This window comes from Neofelis nebulosa, chromosome 14, assembly GCF_028018385.1.
Source record: "Neofelis nebulosa isolate mNeoNeb1 chromosome 14, mNeoNeb1.pri, whole genome shotgun sequence".
Lineage (NCBI taxonomy): Eukaryota > Metazoa > Chordata > Mammalia > Carnivora > Felidae > Neofelis > Neofelis nebulosa.
Window position 1 is genome coordinate 250,247 of NC_080795.1, and position 13,111 is coordinate 263,357.

The following is a 13,111-nucleotide window of genomic DNA, read 5'->3' on the forward strand; positions in this document are numbered from 1 at the left end:
AAAAAGTAAAAGCTTGACTTCATCTTTGCCAATTTTGATCCCTTTGATTTCCTTTTGTTGTCTGATTGCTAATGCTAGAACTTTCCAACACTGTGTTAAACAACAGCGGTGAGAGTGGACATCCCTGTCGTGTTCCTGAATGCAGGGGGAAAGCTCTCAGTTTTTCCCCATTGAGGATGATATTAGCTGTAGGCTTTTCATAAATGGCTTTTATGATGTTTAAGTATGTTCCTTCTATCCAGACTTTCTCGAGAGTTTTTATTAAGAAAGGGTGCTGAATTTTGTCAAATGCTTTTTCTGCATTGATTGACAAGATCATAGGGTGCTTTTCTTTAATTAATGTGACGTATCACGTTGATTGATTTGCTAATGTTGAACCAGCCCTGCAGCCCAGGAATGAATCCCACTTGATCATGGTGAATAATTCTTTTTATACGCTGTTGAATTCAATTTGCTAGTATCTTGTTGAGAATTTTTGCATCCATATTCATCAGGGATATTGGCCTGTAGTTCTCTTTTTTTGCTGGGTCTCTGTCTGGTTTGGGAATCAAAGTAATGCTGGCTTCATAGAATGAGTCTGGGAGTTTTCCTTCCCTTTCTATTTTTTGGAACAGCTTGAGAAGGATAGGTATTATCTCTGCTTTAATGTCTGGCAGAATTCCCCAGGGAAGCCATCTGGTCCTGGACTCTTATTTGTCGGGAGATTTTTGATGACTGATTCAGTTCCTTCACTGGTTCTGGGTCTGTTCAAGTTTTCTATTTCTTCCTGTTTGAGTTTTTGAAGTGTGTGGGTGCTTAGGAATTTGTCCATTTCTTCCAGGCTGTCCACTTTGTTGGCATATAATTTTTCATAGTATTCCCTGATAATTGTTTGTGTTTATGAGGGATTGGTTGTAATAATTCCATTTTCATTCATGATTTTATCTATTTGGGTCATCTCCCTTTTCTTTTTGAGAAGCCTGGCTAGAGGCTTATCAATTTTGTTTATTTTTTCAAAAAAACAAGTCTTGGTTTCATTGATCTGCTCTACTGTTTTTTTAGATTCTACATTGTTTATTTTTCTCTGATCTTTATTATTTCTCTTCTGCTGGCTTTGGGGTGTCTTTGCTGTTCTGCTTGTAGTTCCTTTAGGTGTGCTGTTAGATTTTGTATTTGGGATTTTTCTTGTTTCTTGAGATAGGCCTGGATTGCAGTGTATTTTCCTCTCAGGACTGCCTTTGCTGCATCCCAAAGCATTTGGATTGTTGTATTTTCATTTTCACTTGTTTCCTTACATTTTTAAATTTCTTCTCTAATTGCCTGGTTGACCCACTCATTCTTTAGTAGGGTGTTCTTTAACCTCCATGCTTTTGGAGGTTTTCCAGACTTTTTTCTGTGGTCGATTTCAAGCTTCATAGCATTGTGGTCTGAAAGTATGCATGGTATGATTTCAATTCTTGTATACTTATGAAGGGCTGTTTTGTGACCCAGTATGTGATCTGTCTTGGAGAGTGTTCCATGTGCACTCGAGAAAAAAGTATATTCTGTTACTTTGGTTTGCAGAGTTTTAAATATATCTGTCAAGTCCATCTGATCCAATGTATCATTCAGGGCCCTTGTTTCTTTATTGACCGTGTGTCCAGATGATCTATCCATTTCTGTAAGTGGAGTGTTAAAGTCCCCTGCAATTACCACATTCTTATCAATAAGGTTGCTTATGTTTGTGAGTAATTGGTTTATATATTTGGGGGCTCCGGTATTCGGCGCATAGACATTTATAATTGTTAGCTCTTCCTGATGGATAGACCCTGTAATTATTATATAATGCCCTTCTTCATCTCTTGTTACAGCCTTTAATTTAAAGTCTAGTTTGTCTGATAGAAGTATGGCTACTCCAGCTTTCTTTTGACATCCAGTAGCTTGATAGATAGTTCTCCATCCCCTCACTTTCAATCTGAAGGTGTCCTCAGGTCTAAAATGAGTCTCTTGTAGACAGCAAATAGATGGGTCTTGTTTTTTTATCCATTCTGATACCCTGCGTCTTTTGGTTGGAGCATTTAGTCCATTTACATTCAGTGTTATTACTGAAAGATATGGATTTAGAGTCACTGTGATATCTATAGGTTTCATGCTTGTAGTGATGTCTCTGGTACTTTGTGGTCCTTGCAACATTTCACTCACAGAGTCCCCCTTAGGATCTCTTGCAGGACTGGTTTTGTGGTGATGAATTCCTTCAGTTTTTGTTTGTTTGGAAAAACCTTTATCTCTCCTTCTATTCTGAATGACAGACTTGATGGGTAAAGGATTCTTGGCTGCATATTTTTTTCTGTTCATCACATTGAAAATTTCCTGCCATTCCTTTCTGGCCTGCCAAGTTTCAGTAGATAGGTCTGCTACTACCCTTACATGTCTACCTTTGTATGTTAGGGCCCGTTTATCCCTAGCTGCTTTCAGAATTCTCTCTTTATCCTTGTATTTTGCCAGTTTCACTATGATATGCCATGCAGAAGATTGATTCAAGTTATGTCTGAAGGGAGTTATCTGTGCCTCTTGGATTTCAATGCCTGTTTCCTTCCCCAGATCAGGGAAGTTCTCAGCTATGATTTGTTCAAGTACACCTTCAGCCCCTTTCTCTTCTGGAATTCCTATGATACGGATACTGTTCCGTTTGATTGCATCACTTAATTCTCTAATTTTCTCCCCTCGTACTCCTGGGTTTTTTTTTATCTCTCTTTTTCTCAGCTTCCTCTTTTTCCATGATTTTATCTTCTAATTCACCTGTTCTCCCCTCTGCCTCTTCAATCCGTGCTGTAGCCACCTTTTGTTTTGCACATTTATAGCCTTTTTCAATTCATCATGACTATTTGTTAGTCCCTTGATCTCTGTAGCAGTAGATTCTGTGCTTTCCTCTATGCTTTTTTCAAGCCCAGCGATTAATTTTATGACTATTATTCTAAATTCTTGTTTAGTTATATTTCTTGAATCGGTTTTGATCAATTCATTAGCTGTCACTACTTCCTGGAATTTCTTTTGAGAAGAATTCTTCCGTTTCATCATTTTGGGTAGTTTTCTGTCCCTTATGTGTTTTAAAAGCTTGTTGTGTGCTCTGCACCTGTGAGCACTGCTATATTAAAGGAGGGTCATGCGCTGTCCAGGGCCTGGCCCCTCAGGAGGTGTTTTTTCGGAGATTGTTACTTGCTCTCTGTTGTTGTCACTTTGGTTATTTTATTGCCCTACATAGTGATATTTTGGACCCTACACCAGGTGTGCTTTGATTTGTTCCTTGGAGTAGTCCTGTAAAGGAAAACAGATAGACAAACACGAGACCAAAACACACAAACACACAAATAAACAAAAACAAAAAACTAAAGATTAAAAACAAAAACCCAAAACCACTGACTGCAAGTAGAGAAGAGGGTGGAGGCGGTGCTGATGGAAGAGCACATATAAAGAGAGAAATGACAGGAGCTGGGCGGGAGGATAAACATTGATTAGGCAGAGAGACTAAAATGCTTAATCCAGGGAGAGAGAAAGGAAAATAAGGAAGGAGGCGGGGAAAACAAAACGAAGAGAAAGCTACCCAGACAGAGAAACCATATGGCTTGATTATTCCAGAGAGAGAGAAAGGAGTGTAAAGAAGGAGGTGTAGAACATGTGTAAGACAGTGGATTAAATATGTCTGTTTAGACAGACAGTAACCAGAGTAACCAGCCTAGGGGAGGGAAGAGATAAGGAGGAGAATGGGGGGGGGGGGGGGAGAATATATCTACATATCAAGAATTGATCTAGAGTCAATCCAGGCCATGCTGCAGAGTTTGTCGGGAGTAGCTGTCTGCAGGGTCTGTGCTGCTCAGGTGGATATGCAGTTACCCAGTGCGAAGGGGCGTGGTTTGGCGTAATCTGGACCCACCTCCACTATGGTCCCGGGAGTGATCCCTGAGTCCCATCCTTGGTGGTGGTGGTGGTGGTGGTGGTAGTGGTGGTGGTGGGTTGGGGGGTGGAGAATGGTGATTCCCCAGTCTCTTCTCATTGGAGCCAGACCCGGTGAGTCGTCCTCACTGTGCCGGGGGTGCAGACAGGGTGGTCCTTCTCTCTCCACCAACTCCCTGACCCTGTGCTTGGCTAGGATTCAAAGTCCCGCTCCGTGCGCTCAGACACTGGGGAAGCACCTCTCAGTACTGCCATATGTGGTCCCCCCGGCTGGCTTTGTCTGTGCTGAGGCACTTCAGGGAGGACCGCCTTCTCCTACTGCAGACTGAGAGCCACTGCCCTTGCCGCCGCAAGCCCCTGGAGTGGCGGAGGCAGGCAGGCTTTGTCTTTTCCCACAGCACTTCAGGGAGACGGCAGCCTTTTCCTCTTGAAGACTGCACCCTTGGCCCAGCCACTGCACCCCGGGTGGCAGACGCAGGCGGGTTCTGTACTATTATGCAGCCCTCCAGGGAGGGAACCACTTTTCCCAACTGCAGACTGAGCCCCTGACGTACCACCACACCCAGGCCCCTGGCTCCCCTCCTCCCCAGGTGCAGGAATAGGGAGCCGGCCCCAGTCCGAAGAAAGCCCCGCAGTTAGAGATCGGATCCCTCTCAGTCTCAGTCCCAGTCTTTCTCCTGTCTAGATAAGGTCCTGCACTTCCCTCGCCACTCTTTCTCTTCCCTGTGTCTCTCTGCAGAAGGGGGTCCCTCCCCTCTATGCCCATGCGGCCTTTTTTTTATATCCCCCAGTTCGCAATCACCCACCTATCTTTTTTTAGCTTTCCCGTTTTCTTCCTAGTAGATTCAGTCTCTTTTCCTCTTTTCCACCAGGCTCTGGTGTTCAAAGTCCTTTGGCTTCTACACTTCTTTGTTTGAGAGATGTGGGAAGAATGGATCCCCCTACTTGTCTGCCATGTTGGCCCCTGCTTATGTCTAAATTTTTATTAAGTTATAATTGACATATTCTATTATATAACTTTTAGGTGTGCAACATAATGATTCTAAATTTGTGTATATTGTGAAGTGATCACAACAATGTCTAGTTAACATCTGTCACCATGTATGTAGAAAAAAACCTTTTTTTCTTGTGATAAGGACTTTGAAGATTTACTTTTAGCAACTTTCAAATATACAGTACAACATTACTAACTGTAGTCAACACATTATACATTACGTCCCCATAATTCATTATTTTATACCTGAAAACTTAAACCTTTACTGCTTTTTCCCACCCAAAGTGCTGCCTGTGGCAACCACCAGCCTATTCTTTGTATCTGTGAGCTTGATGATGTTTTTTGTTTTTTAAAATTCCACATAGAAGACTTAGTATTTGTCTTTCTCTCTTTGTTTCACTTAACATAATGGCCTCACAGTCCATCCATGTTGTCACAAATAACAGGATTTCCTTTTTTTGTGAACACTATTCCATTGTATATACATACCACATCTTTATCCATTCATCTGTTGATGGATAGATTGCATCCATATTTTGTCTACTGAAAATAACGATGCAGTGAAAGTTGGGGTGGCATATATTTTTTCCAATTAGTGGTTTTTGTTTTCTTCACATAAATACCCAAGAGTGGAATTTCTGGACCATATGGTGATCTGTTTTTAATTTTTTGAGGAACTTCCATACTGTTTTCCATAGTGCCTGTACCAATTTGGATTCTCGCCAACAGTGCACAAGGGTTTCTTTCCTTTTTTTACACGTTCTTGACAATACTGTAAAACCTTGGGTTGCAAGTAACTTGTCCTGCGAGTGTTTTGCAAGATGATCAAACATTTCTAATAAATTTTAACTTGATAAACAAGCAAGTCTTGAAACATGAGTAGTAGATGACACCGAATTTTACATGATCACAACTGAGCCAGTGGTTCTTCTCTCTTTCTCACTGAGGGATTGTGGGTGATCGTCTCCCATGCTTGGATGCTCAGTCTCAGGCTGCAGTGTTTGGCAGAAATCAGTGGTTTTTCAGAACGTTGGAAGGTACCCACAACTGGTACTAGTGTGTTTTTTGTCACTTCAAAGCACTTATGGGTAGTCCCTTACTTTTGTGTACAAGAGTAAGCTTAGGAATGTTCTGCTTCATTCTAGGTCAGGCTGCCTGCAGATGTAGACCCTTTCCTCTGCTGCCTTATTGCCAGTTACATTAAGTACAGTATATGACAAGAGTTTATTAATACTGCATTGTAGTCAACATGCGTGTGAGCATATACAATGGCCCCCATGCAGAAAAAGGTTGAAAAGAAAGGCGGAAGAAGGAGATGATTATGGTGGAAGTTAATAAGGAAATCATTGAGAAATACAAATGATGTATGTGAGCAGCCAAAATTATAAGATTTTATAAGAAGTCTACGTCTGCATCTAGTCTACAGAAGAGGAAGAGAAGAAGGCAGACGAATCCCTCACTTCAAATGAGATTAGGGAGATGTATAAAATGTGGGAAACAGTGCAAAATTTTGTAGAAAAGCACCACCCAAATAAGGCCGTAGAAGTGTGAATGATGAATCTGTTTAATGACAATGCTATGTTACATTTACACGAAATCTTCAAAAGGAGGCAAAAGGAAGTATCATTGAATAGGTTCCTTGTTAAAGTTACATGAAAAGAAAAAGTTTCCATCAAGCCAATAGATAGCAGTGATTCTGTTAGTGAAAGTTGTCCTACACAATAATCCACCTCTTTTGTCTCCCTCACACCACCCACGAAAGTTTTTAAAGGTAAGTGCAGGCTAATTTGTTTATTTTCCTTTATATTTTGTATTTTGTTTTTTATTTTGTATTACAGTATTGTAATCATTTTTATATGAATATTTTTGGGCTGTAGATTGAATCATCTGAGTTCTTATGGGGAAATTGCTTTGATATATAAGTGCTTTATTACAGGCATGTTTCTGGAACAAAGTATGCTTGCAAACCAAGATTTTACTGTACTTCTTATTGTTTGTATTGATTATAGCCATTCTAACAGGTATGAGGTGATACCTCATTGTGGTTTTGATGTGTATTTCCCTGATAATGAGTGATGATGAGCATCTTTTCATGTGTCTCTTGGCCATCAGTATGTTCTTTGGAAAAATGCTCAGTTTTTAGTCAGGTTGTTTTTCTACTATTGAGTTGTATGAATTCTTTATATGTTTGGATATTAACCTTTATGAAATACGGGATTTACCACTTAGTGTATTGCCTTTTCATTTTATGGATGGTTTCCTTTGCTGTGCAGATGATTTTTAGCATGATACAGTTGTACCTGTTCATTTTTGCTTTTGTTGCCTTTACTCTTACAGTCAGATCCAAAAACTCAAAGGCCAAGACCAGTATCGAATAGTGTACCATGTTTGTTTTCTTCTAGGAGTCTTACAGTTTCAGGTCTCACATTCAAGTTTTTAATCCATTTTGAGTTGATTTTTGTGTATGATGTAAGATTGTAGGTCTAATTTCATTCTTTTGCATGTGGTGGTCATTTCCCCACAATCATTTATTGAAGGGAATGTCTATCCTTTCCCTGTTCTATATTCTTGACATTTTTGTTATAAGTTAATTGATTAGTTGACCACATATACCTGGGTCTAATTCTGGGCTCTCTCTGATGTGGTCTCTTCATCCATGTGTCTGTTTTTAAGTCAGCACTATACTGTTTTGATTATACCTTCAGCCCCTGGTCTCTCTTCTTCTAGAATTCCTATGATACAGATATTGTTCCGTTTGATTGCATCACTTAGTTCTCTAATTCTCCCTTCATACTCCTGGATTTTTTTATCTCTCTTTTTCTCAGCTTCCTCTTTTTCCATGATTTTATCTTCTAATTCACCTATTCTCTCCTCTCCCTCTTCAATCCATGCTATGGCAGCCTCCATTTTATTTTGCATCTCATTTATAGCATTTTTTAATTCTTCATCACTATTTTTTAGTCCCTTGATCTCTGTAGCAATAGATTCTCTGCTGTCTTCTATGATTTTTTCAAGCCCAGCAATTAATTTTATGACTATTTAAAAAAAATTTTTTTTTAACGTTTATTTATTTTTGAGACAGGGAGAGACAGAGCATGAACAGGGGAGGGTCAGAGAGAGGGAGATACAGAATCTGAAACAGGCTCCAGGCTCTGAGCCCAACGCGGGGCTCGAACTCATGGACCGCGAGATCATGGCCTGACCCGAAGTCAGCCGCTTAACCAACTGAGCCACCCAGGCGCCCCTCAGCTTTTCACTATTGAGTATGATGTTAGTAGGGCTTGTCATACAGCCTTCATTATGTTCAGGTACATAACATATACCCACTTTATTATTTTTATCATAAATGGATGTTGAATTCTGTCAATGTTATTTCTACATCTTTTGAGATGATCATAGGATTTTTGTTTTCTTTTGTTTATATGGTATATCATGTTGATTAATTAGTAGATGTTGAACCACCTTGCATCCCTGAAACAATACCCACTTGATTGTGGTGAATGAGAACTTTAATGTATTGTTGAATTTGGTTTGCTAATATTTTACTGAGAATTTTTGCATCTACATTCATTAGGGATGTTGTCCTATAACTGTCTTGTGGTATTCTTGTGTAGTGTTTATATCAGGGTAATACTGACTGTGTAAAATGAGTTTGAAAGTATGCCTATCACTTCTATTTTTTTGAAAGAGTTTGAGAAATATTTGGTAGAATTTACCAGTGAAGGCATCTGGTCTTGGACTTTTGCTTGTTGGGAGATTTTTGATTACTGATTCAATCTCTTTACTAGTAATCAGTCTGTTAAAATTTTTTATTTCTTCATGATTCAGTCTTGGATGGTTGAATGTTTTTCTAGGAATTTATCCATTTCTTCTAGGTTGTAAAATTTGTTGGCATATAATTGTTCCTTGTAGTAGTTTGTGCTTGTTTGTATTTAGTTGTAACTTCTGAGTTTGAGTCCTTTTTTTTTTTTTTTTTTTTTTTTTTTTTGTTGCTGAGTTTTGCTAAAGGTTTGCCAATTTTATTTATCTTTTCACAGAACCAGCTCTTAGTTTCATTGATATCTATTTAACTTCTATCCACTCTGTTGTTTCCTTTCTTCTACTAACTTTGCACCTAACTTGTTCTTATTTTTCTGGTTCCATAAAGTGTAATGTTAGGTTGTTTATTTTAGATTTTTCATCTTTCTTGAGATTAGTATTTATCTCTGTGAACTTTCTTTGAACTACTTTTGCTGTATCCCATAAGTTTTGGTACGTTGTATTTCCATTTTCAGTTGTCTCGAGGTATCTTATTATTTCTCCTTTAATTTCTTCATTGACCCATTCATTGTTCAGTAGAATGTTGTAATATCCACATATTTGTCAATTTTCCAGTTTTCTTTTTGTAATTGATTTTTAGTTTCATACTATTGTGATTGGAAAAAAATGATTGATATAATTTTAATCTTCTTAAATTTAGTAGAACTTGTTTTGTGGCCTAAAATATGATCTATTCTGGAGGTTGTTCCAAATCCACTTGAGAAGAATGTGTATTCTGCTGCCCTGGATAGAATATTCTGTATATATCTGTTCAATTAATCTGGTAAATGTGTTGTGTAAGTCCAGTGTTTCCTTATTGATCTGTCTGGATGATCTGTTATAAAAATCAGGTATGAAAGTTCCATACTATTAATGAATTGCTGTCTGTTTCTCCCTTTAGGTCTATTAATACTTGCTTTATATATTTAGATGCTTCTAGTTTGGGTGCACAAATATTTACAAACGTGACATCTTTTTTATGGATAGATCCCTCTCCCATTATCTAATGCCTTTTTGTTTATTTTTTTATTATAATCTTTGCTTTAAAGTCTATTTTATCTAAGGATAGTTACTCCAGCTTTCATTTTGTTTCCATTTACATGGAATATCTTTTTAATCCCTTTACTTTCAGTCTGTGTATGTCCTTATCTGAAATGAGTCTCTTGTAGGCAGTATATAGAGGTGCCCCCCTCCCCGCTTTTAACCCATTTAGCCACTCTTGTCTTTTGATTGTAGAATTTAGCCCATTTGTATTTAAAGTAATTATGATGGGTATGTGCTTATTGCCATTTTGTTCATTGTTTTCTAGCTGTTTTGTAGTTTCTCTTTTTCTGTTCCTTTCTTCTCTTGGTTTTTTCCTTTGTGGTTTGTAATTTTGTTAGTGGTATGCTTAGATTCTTTTCTCACAAAACTGTTTGGTTGCCACAGCTGGAGCCTGGGTCCTCTGCATGGAGACTCTAGTATGGGTCTTTACAAGCTGGTCAGTGAATTCCTTATTGATAGGGAGACTTGGTGAACACAGCCTCTTTCCAGAGGTCAGGAGTGAGCTAGCAGTAGGTCTTGGAAATGGCATCAAAAGTGGCCTTGGTGAAGTTGCCCAGAGTGGCAGTGTAGCCTCTGGCCAGGATGTAGCAGTTGTCAATACCAGCCATCATCAGTAGCTTCTTGGGCATGGGCTGAGACAATACCAGTGCCTCTGGGGTCAGGGCTGAGGTGCACCAGCACAAAGCCACAGCGGCCAGTCACCTTGCATGGGATAGTGTGGGATTGCGGGTCTTGTTCCCCCAGTAGCCTTGCTGCATGAGGATGTTGGATCACTTGACCGGGATGATGGCCATACAGATGGCAGTAGCTACCTCCTTAGAGCACTTAACATCCAGCTCAATGTGTCCATTATAATCTCTGATGGCAGCAAATGCCTAGAACCTAGTCTGCTTACTGGCAGGAGTCTGCTTTTGCATGGGCAGAATCTTCAAAATTCAACCTTAAGGGATGTCCCCAGGAAGATAATGATCTCAGATTCCTTGATGGGCAGGGAGAAGAGATAGATCTCCTCCAGGGACTCAGTCTTCATGTTTGTGACCAGGTGGCCCAGGTTGGTGATGAGCAACCACTCCTCATCCTCTGTGAGTTCCATGGCCTCGTCCCTGGTCCAGTTGCTGCAGCTGAAACTTCCATGGAAGCCACTGCGACCTCCCATTCCAGGGCCCCTAGCCCCTTTTAGAGCACTGACATCATCTGCCATTTGTTTGCTTGGAGAAGAATCTCCTTTCTCACAGTTTTTTGGACATCAACTATAGATTTTTGTTTGGTGGTTCCCATGAGGCTTAGTATATTAACCTCCATTTGTAACTGTATTTTAAGTTGATAACTTAAGTTTAAATGCATTCGAAAACTCCTCATTTTTACTTCCTCTACCCCATGTTTTATGGTTTTGATGTCACATTTTACATACTTTTATCTTGTGTATTCCTTAACTAATCATTATAGTTATTTTTACTACTTTGCCTTTTAACCTTTATGTTAGCTTTATGAGTGATAAATCCACCATTTTTACCATATGTTTACCTTTACTAATGAGAGTTATACTTTCATATCTTTTCTTTCTTTCTTTTTTTTTAATTTATCAAAATAGTTTTCTTTTAAAAAGCTCCCACTGCTGACAGCCCCACTGGCTGGCTCTCCATCATCTCCCTCCCCAGCCTGGACATAGCTGGAGGGGTCCTGAGCGGCCCAAGTGCCTTTGCATCTTTCCTACCCAGGACATCTTGGAGGGCAGGAAGGAGAGTGCCCTGAGGTCCATAGTGGATGGATGCTTGTCTTCATGACTATTCCATGCCCAGGATGTAGTTGATGGCTACACCAGGCCAATGATGACAGGCTACCAGGCTACCAAGTATTGAAGCCAATCCAGCAGTTGCCCATACATGATGTGAGGCCTCTCCCAGTGGGTGCTGAACATCCTTTTGAGGTTCACCTTCTCTTTGCAGTGGGACATGTCTGCTTATTTCCCATAATGCACCAGCCAAGGATGCAGAACTCCTGGAATACGTGATTGCAAGACAGCTTATATATGTTCTTGATGACACATTCTTCACTGACATCCACAAAGATCTGCTGCCCACACATGGCACATACACTGTCAGAGAGGTGTTTAATAGGCATGCCCAACTCACTGTAGAACCCTACGGTAGATGCCATGTAATCTGAACATGTTTCTGCAGAGTCTTCTTCAAGTACCCCATAGTAGTGGCCACTGAAAAGGAGAGAAATGCCAAAGTCCATGGCATCTTCTGATTTGATTTTGAATAATAAGTTGAGATCAAAGAGGGTAAACATGAAGCCACATAGCCAACAATGATGGCGGTATAGCTGCTTTTATAGATTAACAGGAACCGCTTATAAACTAACCTTGGAGTTGTCTGTACTAGCAATGAAGATGGTGGCAGTGTTGGAGGTTGAGGTTGGAGGAGTGTTGCCGGGGAACGGGAGCTGGAAGAGGTTGATATGTCAGACCTCTCCCCAGAGGAGCAGTGGAGGATTGAGCACACATGTGTGTATACCGAGTACTGTGGCCATGAAGCCATGCACACTGAAATGATCCTCATCCTCATGGCTACTTTGGTGGTGGCCCAGCTGCTCCTGGTGCAGTGGAAACAGAAACACTTTTGCTCCTACTAAATGGTGACCCTTTTTCAGATGTGGATTGTTCCCCTTCTATTTCACAGTGAAGCTGCATAGGTGGAGGTTCCTAATGATATGGATCTTGTTCTCTGCTGTCACAGCTTTTGTCACCTTCCAAGCCACCTGAGAACTGCTGGTACAGACAACCCCAGGGTTGATTTCATATATTTTCTTGTTTTGAATTTGCACTTTTTATTTTCAGCGTAAAGAAGTCCTGTTAACATTTATTGTAATGCTGGTTTAGATTAAGTCTTTTAGGTTTTCTTTGTCTGGGAAACTCTTTATCTCTCCTTCAATTCTGAATGATGATTTTGCTGGTAGAGTGTTTTGCTTGGAAGTTTATTTCCTTTCAGCACTTTGAATATATCTGGCTTGAATAGTTTCTGCTGAAAAATCTGCTTATAGTCTGGGTTGTGTTTTGTTTTTGTTTTAGTTTTTTTGTACTTATAGTTTTCTCTTGCTGCTTTTAAGATTATCTCTCTCCCTGTCTTTAACTTTTGACATTTTAATTATAAAGTGTCTTGGTGTGGATCTCTTTGGGTTCATCTTATTTGGAACTTTCTGGGCTTTCTGGACCAAGATGTCTCTTTCCTTCTCTGGGCTAGGGAAATTTTCAGCCATTATTTCTTCAAATAAGTTTTCTACCCTTTTCTCTGTCATCTCCTTCTGCAACAGATATAATGTGAATGTTAGTCTGTTTTCCAATTACTTCCTGAGGCTGTCTTC

General features: G+C 39.8%; 1 protein-coding gene and 2 pseudogenes across 3 annotated transcripts in view; 1 reads left to right on the forward strand and 2 right to left on the reverse strand.

The window, feature by feature from the left end:
- SPIDR (scaffold protein involved in DNA repair) overlaps nt 1-13,111 on the forward strand; it is a 504,687-nt gene that overhangs the window by 75,437 nt on the left and 416,139 nt on the right. The window lies entirely within an intron of this gene.
- LOC131495031 (small ribosomal subunit protein uS5-like) lies at nt 10,092-10,946 on the reverse strand (annotated as a pseudogene).
- On the reverse strand, nt 11,530-12,315 carry LOC131495032 (E3 ubiquitin ligase RNF121-like; annotated as a pseudogene).